This window comes from Bombina bombina, chromosome 1, assembly GCF_027579735.1.
Source record: "Bombina bombina isolate aBomBom1 chromosome 1, aBomBom1.pri, whole genome shotgun sequence".
Lineage (NCBI taxonomy): Eukaryota > Metazoa > Chordata > Amphibia > Anura > Bombinatoridae > Bombina > Bombina bombina.
Window position 1 is genome coordinate 303,751,893 of NC_069499.1, and position 23,228 is coordinate 303,775,120.

The 23,228-nt window shown below is 40.8% G+C and overlaps 1 protein-coding gene across 1 annotated transcript in view; it reads left to right on the forward strand.

Annotated features, from left to right (window-relative positions):
• IQCB1 (IQ motif containing B1) overlaps positions 1 to 23,228 on the forward strand; it is a 322,033-nt gene that overhangs the window by 167,395 nt on the left and 131,410 nt on the right. The gene's annotated exons all lie outside the window — the stretch shown is intronic.

Sequence of the window (23,228 nt, forward strand, 5' to 3'; positions counted from 1 at the left end):
AGTATCATTATTTTGCAGTACATTTGTAATTTACCTTAATTTAGAATTATTATTATGATGATGATTATGATTTTTTTTAGAGATTTCTTAAAAATATGTAATTTATCCAGAAATTGCACTTTAATATAATTTTGACAGAAACAGGTTGCTCATTTTTATTTTTGTAAATAATTTTTTCATTATTTATTTTTTAGTTTTTTAAAATATTTTAGAAACCATTTTTTTTTTAATATTATTTTAATAATATGACTCGTATCAAAATTAATATTTTCCATCTTAATATGGGAAGAGTCCACAGCTGCATTCCTTACTTGTGGGAAATACTGATCCTGGCCACCAGGAGGAGGCAAAGACACCCAAGCCAAAGGCTTAAATACCTCCCCCACTTCCTCATAACCCCAGTCATTCTTTGCCTTTCATCACAGGAGGTTGTCAGAGAAGAGAAGATTTCAGAGTAGTCTCTTATGGAGGGTAGGGATAGTCTTTCTGTGAAACCATCCCGACTCATATTAACAGCTCCATAGGCAATCAGCGTTGACGAGTTTCGCTGCCTGCTTTCTTCACTCAAGGCCATGTCAGAAGTGATGCTACTATCTGTCACACTTGAAGGGCAGTGTTCCTGTTCCACGGCATAGGTTCTGGTAAGATCGTTTCATATTTTATACATGTATGATAACGCAAAAAGACAGGGTCACAGTGTGACTCCTTTTATCTGTATAGAATCAAGGGTTAATATCTCAGGGGGATTATTGAACAGGGGGGAATAATCTTATGTTTATTTGATTTTATTCTGCTTTTATGTGTGAGATGTTATGGGCTCATAGGCTGTTATGGAATATACAGGTTTCACTTTCACTTTGAGAGCCATGCAGTTTACAAGCTTGGCGCGCTTTCTCATAGTAGGGATGGTCCTGCATTGTGCACCATGTGATTCATTCCCTTTTTCCCTGACCGAGTGTGTATAAGGGTGCTGTTTTTTTTTATAAAATAAGATGTTTTATTTCTCTAGTTCTCCAGTTATTGCACTAGCGATGGAGGATTCTGTTACTTTAGAGGGCACTCCCTCTATTCCTAATGAGTAATTCCTGTTTATATGGTGAGGAGGCCTTAGTTCCGCCCTCTCAATTATATTCCATATGCCTTGATAATGTGATAATATCAAATATGTTTGATACCACAGAGCCGTCCACCTCTGAGGAGTTGTCGTCCAGTGAGGTGCGTACCCTACATTCTTATATCTCTACACATGCAGTTTTCCCATATTATTGCTGATCCTCCATCTGGAGGGGGCCTTTTTTCACCAGACGTTACTGCGCAGTTCAGACGGCGGTGTCTGCGGCCTTTAATGCTTTACCTCGCCCAGCTAAGCGCAAGCGAAAGGTTACATATTGCACTCCTTCCCAGAGTACATCAGATAATTTATTGGATTTAACTGAGGGTTATCCGAGGATGAAGTTCTTTTTGAGACTTCAGAGTATGAACATTTTGGTTCGGAGTCGGCTGCCTCTAAACCTCCGGCTGCGGAGGAACCAGACTTTAGTTTAGGAATTTGCTCTTTCTTCTAAAGGAAGTTTTTGGAGAATTCAGAGGTTCCAGAGGCCAAATTGCCTGATGAACCTTTAATTCCTAAATTGGATAGAGTTTGAGGACAGGGTGGTACCTTATCCTTCCCTGCTCCTGTTAGATGGCGAACATTATTAAGAATGAATGGGACAGGATTGGATTCCTTTTCCCCCTCTTCTCCCTTTAACAAATTGTCCCCGGTCCTGGACTCTCAAAGGAGTTGTGAGGTTCCGTCCCTAAATGGGATGGCGTTATCTTCACCCTTGCTAAATGTACTACTATCTCGCTTGAGGATAGTTCTTCATTTGAAGAGCCCATGGATAAAAGATGGAAACTCTGTTAAGAACGATGCTTCAACATACGGGATATTTGTTTCAACCGGCGGAGGCTGTTGCTGCGGTTACTGGAGAAACTACCTTCTGGTGTGACTCCTTATAGGATTTGATCGGGGTGGAGGATCCCCTCGACGTTGCTCAGAAAAGACTTACGGCCTTGAGGGTTGTTAATTATTTTATCTGTGCTGCTATTAGGCAGTTTATTCGCTTGAATGCTATGGCTTCAGCTTTTTCTGTTCAGGCCCGTCGGGCTCTGGCTGAAGCCATGGTCTGCGGATATGACTTCTAAGTCTAGACTTCTCCCCTCCCTTTTAAGGGAATGATTTTGTCTGGTCCAGGCCTGGACTCAAATTATCTCCACGGTCACAGGGGGCAAGGGTGCCCTCCTACCGCAAGAGTATATGAACTAATGTAAGGGACGATTTTTGTTCTTTTCTTTCTGAATAAGCCCATTCCAGCAGTCCTCCGCTAAGCCAGAGCAAACCAAGAGCTCTTGGATGCCGGCTCAGTCCTGGAATAAATCCAAGCAGAGCAAGAAGCCTGCCGAGTCTACGTCGGCATGAATGGGCGGTCCCCGGTCCTCTTCTGGATCGTGTAGGGGGCAGTATGTCGCTCTTTTCAGTCGCTTGGTTCAGGGACGTGCAGGATCCATGGGTCCTGGAGGTCATAGCTCAGGGTTACAAGATATGTTTTAAGTCTCAGCCACCCAAGGGCAGATTCCTCCTTCCTTCCTGACCAGAAAGGAGGAAATACTTTCTGGGGTGTGTACGGGATCTGTCCTCTAGGAATTATTGTCCTGGTGCCTATCGCAGTGAGAGGTTTGGGTTACTATTCAGACCTTTTTCGTGGTCCCTAAGAAGGAGGAAACTTTCCGTCCGATTCTGGACCTAAAGTGCTTAAGCTTTTTTTTAAATGTCCCCTCGTTTAAGATGGAGACAATAAGGTCTATTCTTCCCCTCGTTTGAGAGGGGTAGTTTATGACTACCATAGATTTGAAGGATGCTCCCTTCTCGTACTAATCCTCAAGGACCACTTCCAGTTCCTAAGGTTTGCATTTCTGGACCAGCGCTTCCAGTTTATTGCCCTTCTGTTTGGTCTAGCTAAAGAAATTTTTCGAAGAGTGGAACATTCGGAATATCTCCTGTCTGCTTCAATCCCATGGGTGACAGATAATCTAGAGAGAGTTCTCTTGTATCAAGTGCCGGGGTAGAATTCTTGGGTACTATAATAGTCTCCATAGACATGAGAATATTTCTAAAAGACCGGAGACGTTGCAAGCTAGCTTTAACATGTGTTGCCCTCCAGATCTCCTTAAGGCCATCTGTGGCTCGGTGTACAGAGGTGATTGGTCTCATGGTGTCCAGCTTGGACATCATTTCCTTTGCCAGGTTTCACCTCAGACTATTGCAGCTGCTCGTGCTGATCTAGTGGAACAGCGATCATTCGGATCTGTCGCAACAGATTTCTCTGGACAACCAATCGGAAGAATCGCTCTCTTGGGGGTTTTGTCCGGATTACTTGTCCTTAGGGACGTCCGTCTCAAGACCATCCTGGGTGATTGTGACTATGGTTGCGAGTCTGTCAGGATGGGAAGCTGTTTGGGGTCAAAATAAACAAAGAAAGACAGGAGCACCAGTGGATGTGTTCAGCGTTTTATTCGCCATTAACGCTGTGATAAAAGCACTCGAAAAACAGCAACAAATAACAAATGAAATGTGCTTCGAAAAATGAATGATAAATGTGCTCCGAAAATACTGACAGCAGCTGATTGTTCAATGGGATGTGAAAGTGAATGAACAGCTGACGCGTTTCGGCAGTGTTGCCGTAGTCTTAGCTGAGTAAAACTTAAAAACAAGCGCCCTTTTTCTAGGGCTAACTTTCCTCCCATTGGACAATCCGTTGAGCCAATCCAGAGCTATTGGTAATTGACAGATGCAAGTGCAGTTTAAACCCCACTGTTACTCCTTGTGCCAGATTGTTATTAATACTTTATACAATCCAAATAATTTTTACATCTTGTCAAAGAGATGAAACAAAACAAATTATGCCAAATTCATTAGATATATAAACCAGAAATGCACATATGTCTTGGACCACGGAGTGGTAAAAATAATAGTAAACATAATAAATACATTGAAACAAACTCCTCTCTCATGTTTAACGTAAACCATATGTTATATATGTGCACCTAATAAACCAGGATTACTCTTTTTCCCTTTTCTGGGTAGATGAGTTAAATACACTCTAACTATACTTAATTTGTTCATTGTAGTAATTAGAAATTAATGTTTGTAAACTGTCTAATGCTTCGCTAAAGGCTCCATTATATACACCCCTGAAGGTATGTAATTTAAGAAATGTTGGACCTCTTACGCCCCACTCAGTACCAATAGTATCAATAGTGTTGGGACTCTTACAGTCCCTCTCAGTACCAATAATTTATCAAATCATAGGCTGAGTTCAGTCCTGAAGGTGTTCTGGTCTTCAATTTGAAGATCCAGAACACCTCCTGTCTACCTAGGGCTTTCTCCCTATCCCCACCTCTAGATGGCAATGGTACATATTCTATGGCCTTCCACCTAAAACTCTCTGTGCTTTTTGAGTGTTCGAGTGCAAAATGCTGCACTAGTGGTGTACTTGATTTTCCTGCTCTGATGGTAGAGAGATGCTCCCTAATCCGTGATCTGATCTCACGTGTTGTTAACCCTACATATTGGACCTTGCACAGAATGCAGGTAACCAAGTATATTACATACTTGGACCTGCACGTGATGCATGTTTTTATTTCAAATTGTTGGCCTGTGACGGTGGACTGAAATGATTCCCCACATTCAACTTTCTCACAGGCCACACAATCTCTGTAGTTGCACCTGTGCATGCCTTTTATCACTAGCCATGCTGACCCCCCTGATTGGCTTGTTTTGACCCTAGTGGGCGCTACTGAGTTCCCAATGGTTTTATTTCTCCTGTAGGAGAACTGACAACCCAAGCTGGATATATTTGTTAGATCATCATCTGCAGAGAGCATTTTAAAGTGCCCTCTGATGATGTTGCAGATCCTTGGATATTCTACTGAATAATCTGTAAGAAATGTCAGTCCTTGTTTGAAGACTTTGCTTTCTCTACACTCTTTGGATTTCAATGTGAGTAAGCTGTCTCTATCCAGGTTCCTAACTGACTCTTGGGCGTTCTTTATTGTTGTATGCGGATAACCCCTATCTTTCAACCTTTTAGCCATTGCACCACTCTCTCTCTCAAAATCTCTTGGGAGGCTGCAGTTTCTTTTTACCCTCATAAATTGACCTTTCGCCACTGCTTTGAAGAGGTTCTGAGGGTGACAGCTCCTGGCATGTAGTAGAGTATTGCCCGTAATGGGCTTCCTGTAGATAGTGGACATCACTTTTTCGCCTGTCTTTCCAATTAGAGTCACATCAAGGTAATTGATGTTTGTCTCCCCAACCTCAAAGGTGAATTCTATCCCTTTGTCATTGTTATTGAGATATTCAACGAACCCGGGGATACTGGTTAGACCCCCCTTCCACACAAAGAGAAGGTCATCAATAAACCTTTTGTAAAATATTATATCCTTTCGGTGTGGGTTTCTTTCTCCAAATATGTGGTCCTCCTCCCACCAACCCATAAATAGGTTGGCGTAGGAGGGGGCAAACTTGGCCCCCATGGCCGTACCACATATCTGGAGAAAGAAAAGGCCATTGAACTCAAAAAAGTTGTGGGTGAGTAAAAACTTGGTTACTCTTCCCACAAACTCACACAATGACAAATCATCCCCATGGTACTTCCTCATGAAATACTCTACAGCCAGTAGTCCCTGCTCATGTGGGATTGATGAGTACAGGGACTTCACATCAACTGTGATCCAAACATATTCATCCTTCCAGTCTATCCTGGACACCAGATTCAAAATGTGTTTTGTGTCCAGGACAAAACTGGTGAGTTGCTTGATCATGGGCTGCAATATTGCATCAAGCCACTCAGAAAGAGGCTTGAGGAGAGATCCAATGCCACTGACTATGGGTCTCCCTCTTACCTCTGTGAGTGACTTATGCACTTTAGGAAGATGATTGAACACTGGTGTTTTTGGATGTTCAACATAGAGAAAATCACCAGTGTTTTTGTCAAATATGCCAATCTCAAGGCCATCATCTATGAGGTCACTTAATTGTCGCTGAAATATTTTGGTGGGGTTAGCATTCAGTGCTCTTTGACAAGATGTAAAAATTATTTGGATTGTATAAAGTATTAATAACAATCTGGCACAAGGAGTAACAGTGGGGTTTAAACTGCACTTGCAGCTGTCAATTACCAATAGCTCTGGATTGGCTCAACGGATTGTCCAATGGGAGGAAAGTTAGCCCTAGAAAAAGGGCGCTTGTTTTTAAGTTTTACTCAGCTAAGACTACGGCAACACTGCCGAAACGCGTCAGCTGTTCATTCACTTTCACATCCCATTGAACAATCAGCTGCTGTCAGTATTTTCGGAGCACATTTATCATTCATTTTTCGAAGCACATTTCATTTGTTATTTGTTGCTGTTTTTCGAGTGCTTTTATCACAGCGTTAATGGCGAATAAAACGCTGAACACATCCACTGGTGCTCCTGTCTTTCTTTGTTTATTTTGAACTATTGGATCCCTACGGAGAGCACAGTTGAGGTATCGCGCCTCCTCCCCCTCCCGTGGATTGGATGGCATACTCACCGGGTGATGATGTCACAGATCGCTGACCAATAGGAGGAGCCGCACGCGTCTGAGGAGGGCGGGGGTTCAAGTTGGTTGTTATCGGCGGAATCAAGGAGCTCAATCTTGGGCTAAGGTGAAGGAAACCGGCACACGGACACAGATTGCGGACGACCGCTAATCAAGATACAGCCCGCAGACCAACAATAGGAGAAAACCCCTCCCTAGGACCGGACGCGGTAAGTCGACCATACACAAAGCTCTATCTTAGTGTGGGACTTTTTGTTTGCTACAAGCTGTTTGGGGTGCCAGGAAGGCACTGGGCCTTTGATCTCATTTTGGATCTTTGGGCAATATACAATAATCTGAAGGCTTGGCCTCTGCTGGGTTCATCCCAGTTAATCAGATTTCAATCAAACAATATATCCTCGGTGGCTTACATCAACCATCAGGGGGGAACGAGAAGATCCCTAGTTTTGAGGGAAGTATCTCGGATTCTGGTGTGGGGGAGACCCGCATTTGTTCGCTGTCAGTGATTCACATTCCGGGTGTGGACAACTGGGAAGCGGATTTCCTCAGCAGACAATCCTTTCATCTGGGAGAATGGTTTTTCCATCCCAGTATTTGCACAGATTTGCAAGAGGAAGATCTTATAACGTCTCAATACCAAGCTACCCAGATAGGGGTCGAGGTACAGGGATCCTCAGGCGGAGCTAACAGATGCATTAGCAGTGCTTGGAGGTTCAATCCAATTTATCCTTTCCGACCATTACCACTACTTCCTAGTGTAGTGGCTTGAGTCAAGCAGGCGTCAGTGATACTGACTGCTCCGTCTTGGCCGCATATGATTTGGTTTGCGGAACTAATGGGGATGTCATTATCTCCTCCGTGGAAGTTACCTTGTCGCAGGGATCTGCTGACCAAGGTCTCTTTGTTCATCAATGTCTAGATTCTCTGAGGCTGACTGCGTGAAGATTGAACGCTTAGTCCTAGCCAAGAGAGGGTTTTATGAGAGAGTTATTTTTACTCTCATTCAAGCTCGTAAGCTTTTTTTTTTTTTTTTTTTATCACACAGCAACAGAAAATCTCATAAAATCAAAGAAATCACAATCTGAAGAAAATGAACAAAGGGTCACACAGGACCCATAAGACACAAATAAAGCATTGGATGCAATTTAAGATCACAATTTTCTACTGTTGCATTTTACCATTATATCTAAAAATGGAAAAAGGGAACAAACACTTATGGAAAGAAATAAAAAGAAGAGAAGGAGAGAGAAAAAAAAAAACTCCCCTCATTCCCTCTCCCTCACCACCCCTCCACGCCCCCTCAGATGTTACCGCGCCATGCGCTGGGCAGATGGCCAGCAAATAACTGTAATTGGACATATGGAGTTTTCATTAATGGTTTAACTAGGGCGATTTGGGCAGAGATTGGAAGTGACAAAATATATACTTTCCAGTGCTTAAAAAAGAATGCTAATTGGCCATCAGTAGGATCCTGTAGGTTACACTGTTCTAACAAATATTGAGCTATCAACGCATTTTTAAGTTCTTTCAGAATGGGTGCCACTTATGCCTTCCATAATCTCAAAATATGATCTCGCCCCAAGAATATAATCGTGTTAATTAACTTTAAATTTTAAGGGGCTCCTTGGAATTTGGCTAGAAAAAAATATTTCCATCGGCTGAATACAAAAATCTAACTGTAGAGTTGTATTCATCCAGTATGTCACTTTAGCCCAGAACTGCCTAATTTTCGGGCAGGCCCAAAAACAATGTAAATTGTCTGCGGCAGGAGCACAACATCTAGAGCATAAAATATTTGTCCTATACCACCTGGATAACCTCTCTGGTGTCAAATATGTCATTAAACTAATTTTAATCTTGGACTCTCTCCAAGCCGTCAGAACCCAACCTTTCTCTATTAATTTGAAAGTTTCCGTTATTACCTGGATATCTATATTAGAGAAGACTTTACTCCCTTTAGAAACTATATATTCTAATTGCTCTGCCGAGGGACATTGAGTAGAGAATAAAAACCAGAAATGGAATATAGGCCTATTTGATATACATTAATTCTACTCTGTAGATCTCGAAGTGTCCAATCCACGCCATATCTTTGTTTTAATTCAAAACAAAAGTGTCTGATCTGCAAATAGGCATAAAAGTCTCTTTTAGACAGCCCAAATTGATTAACTAACTTGGCAAAAGTTAAAGAAGATAGACCTCTATCTAGAGTTTGTATGGTATATTTCAGGCCTTTATAGGACCATTGTCTAAAAGTACCGTCTGTTAAACCTGGCGAAAAATTTGGATTACCTGTAATAGGTAAACATTTTGAAACGTAAGGCGAGCATCCCACCTCGACACAAAGCTTTTGCCATGCTGTAATAATTTTCTTAAGTTATTAGGGAGAATACTAGCGAGGGGAGGGAGGTTATTGGCAGTGCAAAATAGCGTTTAATTGAAAAGGGGCCACCAGGGAAGATTCCCATGCCACAGAAGTGACTTGTTCTTGCTCCTTCAACCAATCAACTGCAATCTTAGCATGAGCAGCTAAGCTATATGATTGTATATTAGGCAAAGCTAAACCTGCTGCTACTTTATCATTCATAAAACGATATACTGCAATGCGGGCCTTTGCCCATTTCCAAAGGAATTTAGAGCAGGAATTGTTATATTTTTATATGTCAGCTTTGTGGATGGGGATCGGAATATCCTGTATCAGATAGAATAGTTTTGGGAAAAGTATTGTTTCAATTAACATGATGCGTGCTGTTAGGGAAATAGGTAGATTTATCCAATCCTCCATCTTTTTCTTGCAGTCGACAAAACATCTGCGGAAATTTAAATTATACCATTCATCTGGGTTAGGGCTTAACTTGATCCCAAGATAAGTAATCTTCGAGGTTTCAATAAATGGATGTTTAATGTTGTGATCATTTTTATTCAGCCATAAAAGTTCAGATTTGGATAGGTTAATTTTATAGCCTGAAATTTGGCCAAAAACTGTGAACATATCCATAAGGAGAGGGAGATTTCTCTTAATGTTACTTAAAAATAGGAGTAAGTCATCTGCGTACAATAGTAGCACCAATTTATGTCCCCCTACATGAATACCTTCTAGATGATGGCGAAGCAAAATCGCCAAAGGCTCCAATGACACATTAAGTAGCAACAGGGAAAAAGGGCAACCTTGTCTGGTGCCCCTTTATAGAACTAGACACTGTGAGATTTTGCTATTAATAATTAAAGCGGAAGTCGGAGCACAATATATTAGGCGAATAAAGTTACTAAGATATCCAGTCAAGCCAAACCGCTCTAAAGAGAAAAATAAATGTTTCCACGAAATATGATCAAACGCCTTCTCTGCGTCAACTGTCAGTAAGGCTAAATCTACAGTCTCCTTATGTCTGGAAAATTAAAATTTGTTCCAAAAAAAGTCAAACAGTGTCATTACCTTTCGCATATTCTTAGCTGGATTCCTGCCTGACATGAAACCTGATTGGTTTTCATGGATTATCAGGCCTAAATGGGGTTTTAGTCTGTTGGCTATAATAGATGTTAATAATTTATAGTCAGTATTTAATACTGATATAGGCCTGTATGAGGATGGAAGTTCTGGATCTTTTTTTTTTTAAGGATTAGGGATATATTGGCGGCTGCAAAATATGAGGAACATTTATAATTTTTTAATTAACTAAAGATTAAATAGCTTCTCAAGTGATGAAGCAATTTGAGACTGAGGAATCCTATAAAATTCAATAGGAAAGCAGTCTGGACCAGCTGCTTTATTAGTCTTAGCTATCTTGATTGCCGCTAAAATTTCATCCTCTCAAATAGGGCTGTTGATCTCCGCCAAAATTTCTATAGGAATTTTAGGAACATTAATTTTTTCCCAAAAAACGTTTTCCTTCTCTCCTTCATACTCCTCATGTTTATATAGATCTCTAAAGTAATTAAAAAAAACTCTGCTAATGTCCGCATTGTTAGTAAATCTATCAGAATCAGACCTAATAGCCGCTATACTATTCCTATGAGTTGATTTCGTAATCCTAGCCAAGAATTTAGCAGATCTTCCCGCAAAGCCCCCATAGAGAGCCTTTTGTCTGTGAACCTCTTGAGTAATTTTCTGTTTAATAAAAATATCACGCGCAGTCTTGGCGTTTATATAGCTAAGTCACTTGGCATTAGAAAGGTCCCCCAGATATGCTCTATAAGCATTTTTGACTTGACTGGATATCTGAATCTCTTGTTGTTGAAGTCTTTTTTTAAGACGACACATATAGGCCTTTATTTTACCTCTTAGTACAGCTTTAGCGGCTTCCCAAAACACCTCTGGTTTATACTTATATGAAATATTATAATTGACAAATTCTCTCCATTGCCCATTCAACCAATTTTGAAAATTAATATTATTCACCAGGTATTTTGGAAAGAAAATGGTCTGTTTACGAGGCGAATGCATGAGGGACGCATTAAGAGTCAATGTAATAATAGCGTGGTCCGAAATTACTATGTCACCAATATCCGCTCTCCATTCCAAACTAATCAAAGTCTCTACTATCAAAAATAGGTCAATCCTAGATAGAGATTGATGTCCTTTAGACATACATGTAAAAGATCTTAAGTCTGGGTTCTGAGAGCGCCAAATATCTATTAACCCTAAATGGGAACAGCATTTCTGGAGGATACGCACTTTGCTATCCCTTTATAATCAGTGTGTTTTTGTTAGCTCTATCTAGTTTGGGTTCCGCAATTAGGTTAAAATCTCCTTCCACTATAAGATTTTGCCCTATATACTTATGCAGATGTAATGCCATATTGTTCCAAAAATTCCTTTCAACCTTATTGGGGCCATAGATATTGCAGAGAATGAATCGTGTTTTATTATAATGCATCTCTATGATCTGAAAGCGACCTTCCAGATCTGAAAAGGTAGATTCTATTTTGTACTCTAGGGACTTATTGAAAAGAATTGCCACTCCTCTCTTACAAGAGTTATATGGGGCAGCAATCCCCTCCCCAACCCAATTAGTCTGGAGTTTAGGAATTTCCGCTGAATTTAAATGGATTTCCTGTAAAAAGGCAATGTCCGGTTTAGACTTGCCGAGATGCTTGATTATTGATTTCCTTTTTATTGGGGAATTAATACCCCCTTCATTCCAAGGAACTATTTTAAAAGATGTCATTAATCTAGTTTAAGGGTAGGTATCAGCAAACAATACAGAGAGAGCGTGGGAAGGAGGGGAGAGGGGGAAATGGGGGGGGGGGGGGAACAAGCAGAGAAAAAGAAGGGAGGAGAGAGAAGGGGAAAAAAAGGGGGGGGAGAGCCCCCTTGAATATCTTTATAACACATCTTGAACCACAATTCTAAGGACGCATTTGAAACCCAGAAATAAATTGTATATTCATCATAATATGGTCTAAAAGACTAATAACAATCAATGTATTACCATAAAAAAATAAAGAGGGAGGGGGAAACCCCCTTGAATATATATATATATATATATATATATATATAACCTTAAACCACAATTCTGAAAGCACATTTGAAACACAGAAATACATTGTATATTCTTCATAGTATGTACCAACAGACTAATAATAATCAATGATACATCGTGAATTACCATTGAAGAGGGGGAGAAAAAAAAGGTGGAAACATAATATACGACTGAGTCATAATCCCGTGTACATAAATTAAAACCAAAAAGCATGTTAGAACAGACTCCATTCTTTATCCTAGTAGTTGCATAGTAACCAACGGTTCATCCTATGTAAATCAGATTCATGATAAACCCATCTCCTTACAAAGAGAAATTGCTTTGTGAGTATTATTTAATGTGTATGAAATCCCTGCCCTCGATACTAAAAGTTTTGCAGGGTAAACTAATCTGACACTACACTCTGCTTTCAAAAATTTTGCAAAAAAGGGAGACATTTCTCTTCTTTTAGTCAGGGTCTCGGAAGAGAAATCTTGAAAAATCAAGATCTTGTGTGTGTCAATATGAAGAGCGTAAAGTTTCCTATAGTGTTTCAGGTATAGCAGTTTATCTTGATAATTGACGAATTTAAAAATAATAGGTCTTGGTTTTAGGTCAGCATTATTCTCTCTAAGGTGCCCAATTCTGTGTGCTCTTTCTATCAAAAACAGTGTAGGAGGGGGCGGGATCAAGAGTGACTGAGGTAGAGTAACAGGCAGAGGCCAACAAATCCTGATATCGATTCTGGAAGGCCAATAACCCTCAAATTGTTTTGCCCCGACCGATCATGGAGGTCTTCAATTCGAGATTGCAAGATCGAAATCGCCTTGCCTTGAGTAACTGTGGATGGAACATAGCAATTTAATCTGTCCTCTAAATCAGACACCCTCTAATCTCGCTCGTCAGAGTAGAGATCTCCGATTTAATTTCTTGTTTGATTATCTCTAAATGTGGTGCAATAAATTTAGCTACTTCAGGGCAAATTCTGACATATCATTAAAGCATATACTGGCTGCCCCTCGCTCGTAGGAGGTATCAAGAGCGGAATCTGAATTTTTAGTGGTACCTTTCTTATCCTTATATTTGGGGGGCATAATGGGCGAGGGACCTCTCTGGTGAGAAATGAACCTATCCATTCACCTCTGTGAATGTGTTGTGAATGAAAGTGTCTAAGATAGTGTAAGAAAAAAAAAAGGCAGCAAGAGATGCCGCTGAACAACAACAAGTGGCTTCTGTGCAAACAAGAAAAAAAGTGGAAAAAACCACAGCAAAACATTTAAATAGGGGATACGTGAATCCAAGAAACCAAACTCCTGTATATGTGAAGACTAGAACTGGGTCCTACTTGACCCGGTGTATCGAGTGCACTTAGTGTGTACCTAATTAGCAAGATACCACTAATTGGTAGGTTAGCAACTTAAAAAATTCCCTGACAAATATAAAATACTATTGGTGTATAACGTGAAGTTAGGGTTCCTCCAGAAACAACTGAGAAGGATAGTTTTAAACTGAGCAATAGACTGAGCAATAGACCTAAGCTAAAACCTAAAAATATATAGACAAGATTTCAATATGCACCAAACACAATTAGCTTGAGGCAGCAGCCTGGATAAGCTAACAGAGACACCTGTGAGTTAGCAATTAAAATAATATTCGCCTATAACGTATCAAATATTCGTTAACAATTTAAAGGGACACTGAACCCAAATTTTTTCTTTCGTGATTCAGATAGAGCATGCAATTTTAATCAACTTTCTAATTTACACCTATTATCAATTTTTCTTCCTTCTCTTGCTTTCTTTATTTGAAAAAGAAGGCATTTAAGCTATTTTCTTTGGTTCAGAAACCATGGAAAGCACTTGTTTATTGGTGGGTGAATTTATTCACCAATCAGCAAGAACAACCCAGTTTGTTCACCAAAAATGGGCCTGCATCTAAACTTACATTCTTGCATTTCAAATAAAGATACCAAGAGAATGAAGACAAATTGATAATAGGAGTCAATTAGAAAGTTGCTTAAAATTGCATGCTCTATCTGAATCACAAAAGACAAAATTTGGGTTCAGTGTCCCTTTATCACCAGGGGTTATTATTAGCAATGTAGCTATTATGGAATATGTAGGCTCCTCCAGTATTATGCAGCAAAAGTCCACAATTCTCAGGTGACCCAGTCTGTATAATGAACTAAGTCCATGCAGAGATGAGAGTTAGAAAGGAACTTTGCTGAATTCTCCAAATCCCAGGGACAAAAGACACTGAATATCAAAGGGCTTTATTACATACACAGACTGCACAGCCCAAACTTACTTGCCCATTATGGAGCCACCAACCGTCTTACAAACAATAGTGCAGTAGCTACTTTCTGATTCTCAAACCAAGAGGATAACTAGCTACAGCTGCAATACTGTAGCTCCCCTGTGAACAGCAGACAAAACGGGTCAGCAACAACAAAGTCAGCGTTTATTGGGACCTCATATGAGGTGGACTTACGGAACAGTTCACACTGTACTTAGAGGTCTGACAGGAATCACAGGATGACTGTCAATTCGCATTAGCGGGAGACCGGGGTCGTCAGAGGAAATGCTACACCGCCACAGCAAACAGCCGCACGGGCAGCGCTGGATTCAGCAGGAGGTATGTATACAGAAAGAACCGGGATTGGCCCAATCCTCCTATGCCAGACACACACCTGCTTGTTAGTCGAAAAGCTTCAAAGTTATTTCGTATCCCACCTACAGGGACCGCAGCTCACTCAGGCGGGAGAGAGTTTGCTTTACGAAGGGCCATGGGATTTGCCCATCCCTCTGTTTACATACTGTTGATCTGATCAGGATTCTTCTCTGCCGCAATCTTGGGAACTTGGGTAAGTGCAGGAAAGGTAAATACCATGACGTTAATACCTCCTACACCTAGTCCGTTCTAGTGAATATCAATGATGGATCCAAGCTCTATACAGGCTGTCCGCCATATCACTGATGGATCCAAGCTCTATACGGGCTGTCCGCCGGTTTGCTCCTCTGTGGTAGCCACCACAGCCGTAAGAGCGGCTACAGCTTCTGTATCCGTTGCGAAGCTTAGATAGAAGTTTGGTAGTAGATAGAGTTCAACAAGCTGTTAGTCGATTGATGTAGCAGAGGACCACTCTGCATGATAAGGAGTTCAAAAGGAGTGCTTTAGCAAAAAAGCAATCTACTGCCTCATAAGGACTTCCACCCCCGGGATCCGTGGATCCTGTACCGGCCCTAACGCATCGAATTAGGTCAAGGTACACTTCGGTAGGCTGGAGAATAACTTCATTCCCATACACAGAGAAGCGTGGCAGATGGCAGCTACCTGCAAACTACCTGTTCGATCAAGCTTGTAAGCTGGTTGCTCGTCGCATCTATCATAAGGTGTGGAGAACCTACTTATTCTGTTCTCCAGGATGAGCTGGAGAAGGGCTTTTCTGCAAGTCCCCTGAAGGGACAGTTTTTTCGGCCCTGTCTGTGTTACTGCACAAGAGGTTTGCAGAGCTTCCAGATGTGCAGCCATTTGTTAACGCTTTGCTGGGATCAGACCTGTGTTTAGATCTAAGGCTCCTCCTTGGAGTTTAAATCTTGTCCTTAAAGTTTTGCAACGGGCTCAGTTGGAGCCTATGCATGAAGTAGACATTAAATTGTTGTCTTGGAGGGTTCCTTTCTACTGGCTTTTGCTTCTGTGTGCAGAGTATCTGTGATTGCTGCCTTGCAATGCATCCCTCCTTATCTGGCCTTTCATGCCGATAAGGCTGTTCTACGAACCAAGTTAGGTTTTCTTCCTAAGGTTGGGTCAATTTGCATCATCAATCAAGAGATTGTGGTTCCTTTCTTATGTCCTAATCCTTCTTTGTCGAAGGAACGTTTATAACGTATTTCTGGATGTGGTTTGTGCCTTGAAGTTCTATCTTCGGGCCACAAAGGAATTTAGACAAACCTAATTTCCCACGAGTAAGGAATGCAGCTGTGGACTCTTCCCATACAGATGGAAATGAAATTATCAGGTAAGCATAATTTGTTATTTATATATAACTATAATAATATTGTCTCATATCCTTGATTTTTGGACTGTTTACCTTATTTGTTTTCTTGTTAACATGTTAAACAACTTTAGTTTTATTTTGTCTTTAGAAACCTTGATAAGAAACTACTACATATTTTATATAATTGCAAAAATGAAAACCCCTTCATGTAAATCCCTATTTGGCACTTGACAAAAATTCTATAAATAGTATATTCTCATTTTGTAAAGGGACAGTAGACACATTAAAATGATTAGTTATGTGTATTAAAACAATTTCTCTTGTTAAGTGTATCCAGTCCACGGATCATCCATTACTTGTGGGATATTCTCCTTCCCAACAGGAAGTTGCAAGAGGATCACCCACAGCAGAGCTGCTATATAGCTCCTCCCCTCACTGCCATATCCAGTCATTCTCTTGCAACTCTCAACAAAGATGGACGTAGTAAGAGGAGAGTGGTGTATTATAGTTAGTTTTTTAACTTCAATCAAAAGTTTGTTATTTTTAAATGGTACCGGAGTGTACTGTTTCATGTCAGGCAGCATTAGAAGAAGAATCTGCCTGTGATTTCTATGATCTTAGCAGAAGTAACTAAGATCCATTGCTGTTCTCACATATTCTGAGGAGTGAGGTAACTTCAGAGAGGGAATGGCGTGCAGGTTTTCCTGCAATAAGGTATGTGTAGTTAATATTTTTCTAGGGATGGAATTTGCTAGAAAATGCTGCTGATACCGGATTAATGTAAGTAAAGCCTTAAATGCAGTGATAGCAACTGGTATCAGGCTTATTAATAGAGATACATACTCTTATAAAAGTGTAATATAAAACGTTTGCTGGCATGTTTAATCGTTTTTATATATGTTTGGTGACAAAACTTATTGGGGCCTAGTTTTTTTCAACATGGCTGGTTTGATTTTTGCCTAGAAACAGTTCCTGAGGCTTTCCACTGTTGCAATATGAGTGGGAAGGGCCTATTTTAGTGCTTTTCTGTGCAGATAAAAATACTGACAGAGACATTCAGCTTCTTCCTGCATGATCCAGGACATCTCTGAAGGGCTCAAAAGGCTTCAAAGTCGTGTTTGAGGAGGGTAACAATCACAGTAGACTGTGGCAGTTGTTGTGACTGTGTTTAAAAAACATTTTTGTCATTTATTATTCTGTTTTTGTTATTAAGGGGTTAATCATCCATTTGCAAGTGGGTGCAATGCTCTGCTGACTTGTTACATACACTGTAAAAATTTTGTTAGTGTAACTGCCTTTTTTCACTGTTATTTCAAATTTCTCTTGTTAAGTGTATCCAGTCCACGGATCATCCATTACTTATGGGATATATTCTCCTTCCCAACAGGAAGCTGCAAGAGTCCACCCACAGCAAAGCTGCTATATAGCTCCTCCCCTAACTGCCATTACCAGTCATTCTCTTGCAAGTCTCAACATAGATAGGAGGTCGTGAGAGTCTGTGGTTTTTTATACTTAGTTTATTTCTTCAATCAAAAGTTTGTTATTTTTAAATGGCACCGGAGTGTGCTGTTTATCTCAGGCAGTATTTGGAAGAAGAATCTGCCTGCGTTTTTTTCTATGATCTTAGCAGACGTAACTAAGATCCAGTTGCTGTTCTCACACATTCTGAGGAGTAAGGTACTTCAGAGGGGGAATGGCGTGCAGGTTTTCCTGCAAATAAGGTATGTGCAGTAAAATATTTTTCTAAGGAATGGAATTGACTAAGAAAATACTGCTGATACCGAAGTAATGTAAGTACAGCCTTTAAATGCAGTGAAAGCGACTGGTACCAGGCTGATTGATAGAGATATATGCTAAGGTATGTGCAGTAATATATTTTTCTAAGGAATGGAATTGACTAAGAAAATACTGCTGATACCGAAGTAATGTAAGTAAAGCCTTAAATGCAGTGATAGCGACTGGATCAGGCTTATTAATAGACATACATACTCTTATAAGAATGTGTTTTAAAACGTTTGCTGGCATGTTTAATCGTTTTTTAACATATGTTTGGTGATAAAACTTATTGGGGCCTAATTTTTCCACATGGCTGGCTTAAATTTTGCATAGAAACAGTTATAGGGAAGGTAATCCACAGCTCAGCTGTGGCAGTTTTGTTGTGTCTGTTTAAAAAAATGTCGTTTTTTTTTTTATCTGTTTTTTGCATTAAGGGGTTAATCATCCATTTGCAAGTGGGTGCAATGCTCTGTTAACTTATTACATGTACTGTAAAAATTTCGTTTGATTTACTGCCTTTTTTCACTGTTTTTCAAATTTTGACAAAATTTGTTTCTCTTAAAGGCACAGTAACGTTTGTTATATTTGCTTGTTAACTTGATTTAAAGTGTTTTCCAAGCTTACTAGTCTCTTTATTAGTTCTAACATGTCTAACATAGAGGAGGCTCTGTGTTTATTATGTTTAAAGCCATGGTGAAACCCCATTTTAGAATGTGTACCAGATGTACTGATTTCATGTTAAACAATAAAGATCATTTTTTGTATTTAAAAACATTATCACCAGAGGATTCTGTCGAGGGGGAAGTTATGCCGACTAACTCTCCCCACGTGTCAGACCCTTTGACTCCCGCTTTAGGGACTCACGCTCAAATGGCGCCAAGTACATCAAGGGCACCCATAGCGTTTATTTTACCAGAGGATTCTGTCGAGGGGGAAGTTATGCCGACTAACTCTCCCCACGTGTCAGACCCTTTGACTCCCGCTCCAGGGACTCACGCTCAAATGGCGCCAAGTATATCAATAGCGCCCATAGCGTTTATTTTACAAGACATGGCAAAGGTTGTGTATAATACACTGGCAGCAGTATTAGTCAGACTACCTGAAATTAAAGGAAAGCAAAACAGCTCTGGGGGTAGATACAGAGCATACAGACGCTTTAAGAACCATGTCTGATACTACCTCACAATATGCTTAGTCTGTGGGTGATATTTGTGACTCAGGGAAGATGATTTAACCTGATTCTGATATTTGTACATTTAAAATTTATGCTTGAGAACCTCCACTTGTTGCTCAGGGAGGCTTTAGCTGCTCTGAATGAATGTGTACAATCGCAGTGCCAGAGAAATTGTGTAGACTGGATAAATAATATGCAGTGCCGGTGTGTACTTATGTTTTTCCAATACCTAAAGAGGTTTACTAAAATTTTTCATAAGGAATGGGATAGACCAGGTGTGCCGTTCTCTTCCCCTCCTATTTTTTAGAAGAATGTTTTCTAATAGTTGCCACCACACGGGACTTATGGCAGACAGTTCCTAAGGTAGAGAGAAGAGTTTCTACTCTAGCTAAGCGTACCACTACCTCTGGCGAGGACTGTTGTGCTTTTTTAGATCCAATGGATAAAAAATGTTTATTCAACAAGGTTTTATCCTGCAGCCCCTTGCACGCATTGCTCCTGTCACTGCTGCTGCGGCGTTCTGGTTTGAGTCTCTTGATGAAGCTTTACAGGCTCCATTGGATGAATATATTTGACAAGCTTAGAGCACTTAAGCTAGCCAATTCCTTTGTTTTCTGATGCCTTTGTTCCTTTGACTAGACTAACGGCTAAGAATTCTGTTTTTTACTATACTGGCGCGCAGAGCGATATGGCTTATATCATGGTCAGCTGTCGTGACTAATAAATAAGCTACTTAACTTCCCTTCAAGGGGCAGACCCTATTCAGGCCTAGTTTGAAGGAGATTATTACTTATATCACTGGAGGAAAAGATCATGCCCTTCCTCAGGACAGGTCCAAATCAAGGGACAAAAAAGGCCTAATTTTCGTGCCTTTCGAAAATTCAAGGCAGGTGTGGCATCAACTTCCTCTAAGGCAAAATAAGAGGGAACTTTTGCTCAGTCCAAGGCGGTCTGGAGACAACCGGACCTGGAACAAAGATAAGCAGGTCAAGGAGCCTGCTGCTGCCTCTAAAACAGCATGAGGAACGGACCCCTATCTGGTAACGGATCCTATAGGGGGCAGACTTCATTCTTCGCCCAGGCGTGGGCAAGAGATGCCCAGGATCCCTGGGCATTGGAAATTATACCCCAGAGATATCTTCTGGATTTCAAAGCTTTCCCCCCCAAAAAAGGGGAGATTTTGCCTTTCACATTTATCTGCAAACCAGATAAAGAAAGAGACATTCTTGCATTGTGTACGTGACCCATTCAGTTCCAATAGAGGAACAGGGACACAGTTTTCCTCAAATCGGTTTGTGGTTCCCAAGGAAAGGAAACCTTCAGACCTATTTTGGATCTAAAAGATCTTAAACAAATTCTTTAGAATTCTATCATTTAAGATGGAAACTATTCGTACCATCTTAACTATGATCCAGGAGAGTCAATAGAGGACTATAATGGATTTGAAGGATGCTTATCCTCACATTACGATGCATAAAGATCACCATCGGTTTTTCAGGTTTGCCTTTCTAGACAGGCATTACCAGTTTGTAGCTCTTTCCTTTGGGTTAACTACAGCCCCTAGAATCTTTATGGAGGTTCTGGGGTCACTTTGGCGGTCCTTAGGCCGCGGGGCATAGAAGTGGCCCCTTATTTAGACGACATCCTGATACAGGCGTCAAACATCCAAGTTGCCAAGTCTCATACGGACGTAGTACTGGCATTTCTGAGATCGCATGGGTGGAAAGAGAACAAGGAAAGAGTTCTCTATCCCCAATATCAAGGGTTTCCCTCCTAGGGATTCTGATAGATTTTGTAGAAATTAAAATTTACCTGACGGAGTCCAGGTTGTCAAAGTTTCTAAATTTCTGCCGTGTTCTTCATTCCATCCGTGCCCTTTGGTGGCTCAGTACATGAATGTAATCGGCTTAATGGTAGCGGCAAGGGACATAGTACCGTTTGCACGCCTACATTTCAGACCACTGCAACTATGCATGCTCAGCCAGAGGAACGGGGATTACACAGATTTGTTCTCCTGTTAAATCCGGACCAAGAAACCAGAGATTCTCTTCTCTGGTGACTATCTCGGGTCCATCTGTCCAAGGGTATGACCTTCCGCAGGTCAGATGGGACAATTGTTACAACAGATGCCAGCCTTTTAGGTTGGGATACAGTCTGGAACTCCCTGAAGGCTCAGGGATAGTGGACTCAGGAGGAGACCCTCCTTCTAATGAATATTCTGGAACTGGGAGCGATATTCCATGCTTTTCAGACTTGGCCTCAGTTAGCAACTCTGAGGTACATCATATTTCAGTTGGACAATATCACGACTGTGGCTTACATCAACCATCAAGGGGGAACAGAAGTTCCCTAGCAATGTTAGAAGTCTTAAAATAATTCACTGGACAGAGACTCACTCTTGTCTAAAAGCTATCCCTATCCCAGGTGTTGAGAACTGGGAGGCAGATTTTCTAAGTCGTCAGACTTTTCATCCGGGGGAGTGGGAATTCCCTCCGGAGGGGTTTGCACAAGATCAAGCAGGAGAGTGCTTTGGTGCTTTTGACAGCGCCTGCGTGGCCACGCAGGACCTGGTATGCAGATCTGGTGGACATGTCATCCTTTCCACCACGGTCTCTGCTTCTGAGACAGGACCCTCTACCTCAGGGTCTTTTCAACCATCTAAATATAACTAATCTGAGATGGACTGCCTGGAGACAGAACGCTTGATGTTATCAAAGCATGGCTTCTCCGAGTCAGTAATTGATACCTTAATACAGGCATAAAAGCCTGTCTCTAGGAAAATTTAACATAAGATATGGTGTAAATATCTTATTGTTATGAATCCAAGGGTTACTCATGGAGTAAAGTCTGGATTCCCAGGATATTATCTTTTCTCCAAGATGATTTTGAGAAAAGGGTTGTCAGCTAGTTCTTTAAAAGGACAGATTTCTACTCTGTCTATTCTTTTGCACAAGCGTCTGGCAGGTATTCTAGACGTTCAGGCATTTGGTCAGGCTTTGGTTAGAACCAAGCCTGTGGTTAAAAATGTTGCTCCGCCATGGAGCTTAAAGCTGGTTCTTAAGGTTCTTCAAGGAGTTCCATTTGAACCTTTTCATTCCATAGATATCAAACTTCTATCTTGGAAAGTTCCTTTTTGGTAGCTATTTCCTCGGCTCATAGAGTCTCCGAGTTATCTGCGTTGCAATGTGATTCTCCTTATCTGGTTCTCCGTACGGATAAGGTAGTCCTGTGTACCAACCTGGGTTTTTACCTAAGGTGGTATCTAACAAGAATATCACTCAAGAGATTGTTGTTCCATTCTTGTATCCTAATCCTTCTTCAAAGAAGGAACGTCTATTACACAATTTGGACGTGGTTCGTGTTTTAAAGTTTTACTTACAAGCTACTACAGATTTTCATCAAACATTCACCTTGTTTGTTGTCTATTCTGGACAGAGGAGAGGTCAAAGGACTTCAGCAACCTCTCTGTCTTTTTGGTTAAAAAGCATAATTCATTTAGCTTATGAGACTGCTGGACAGCAGCCTCCTGAAGGGATTACAGCTCATTCTACTAGAGCTGTGGTTTTCACTTGGGCCTTTTTTAAATGTGGCTTCTGTTGAACAGATTACAAGACGGAGTCTTGGTCTGCGTTTCATACTTTTTCAAATTTAACAAATTTGATACCTTGCTTCTTCGGAGGCTATTTTTGGGAGAAAGGGTTTTTTACAGGCAGTGGTAACTTCCGTTTAAGTACCTGCCTTGTCCCTCCCATCATCCGTGTACTTTGGTATTGGTATCCCATAAGTAATGGATGATCCGTGGACTGGATACACTTAACAAGAGAAAACATAATTTATGCTTACCTGATAAATTTATTTCTCTTGTAGTGTATCCAGTCCACGGCCCGCCCTGTCACTTTAAGGCAGCTAATTTTTCCATTAAACTACAGTCACCACTGCACCCTATGGTTTTCCTTTCTCTGCATGTTTTCGGTCGAATGACTGGTAATGGCAGTTAGGGGAGGAGCTATATAGCAGCTTTGCTGTGGGTGGACTCTTGCAGCTTCCTGTTGGGAAGGAGAATATATCCCATAAGTAATGGATGATCCGTGGACTGGATACACTACAAGAGAAATAAATTTATCAGGTAAGCATAAATTATGTTTTTGTGAAAATTTGTTTCTCTTAAAGGCACAGTAACGTTTTTTAATATTGCTT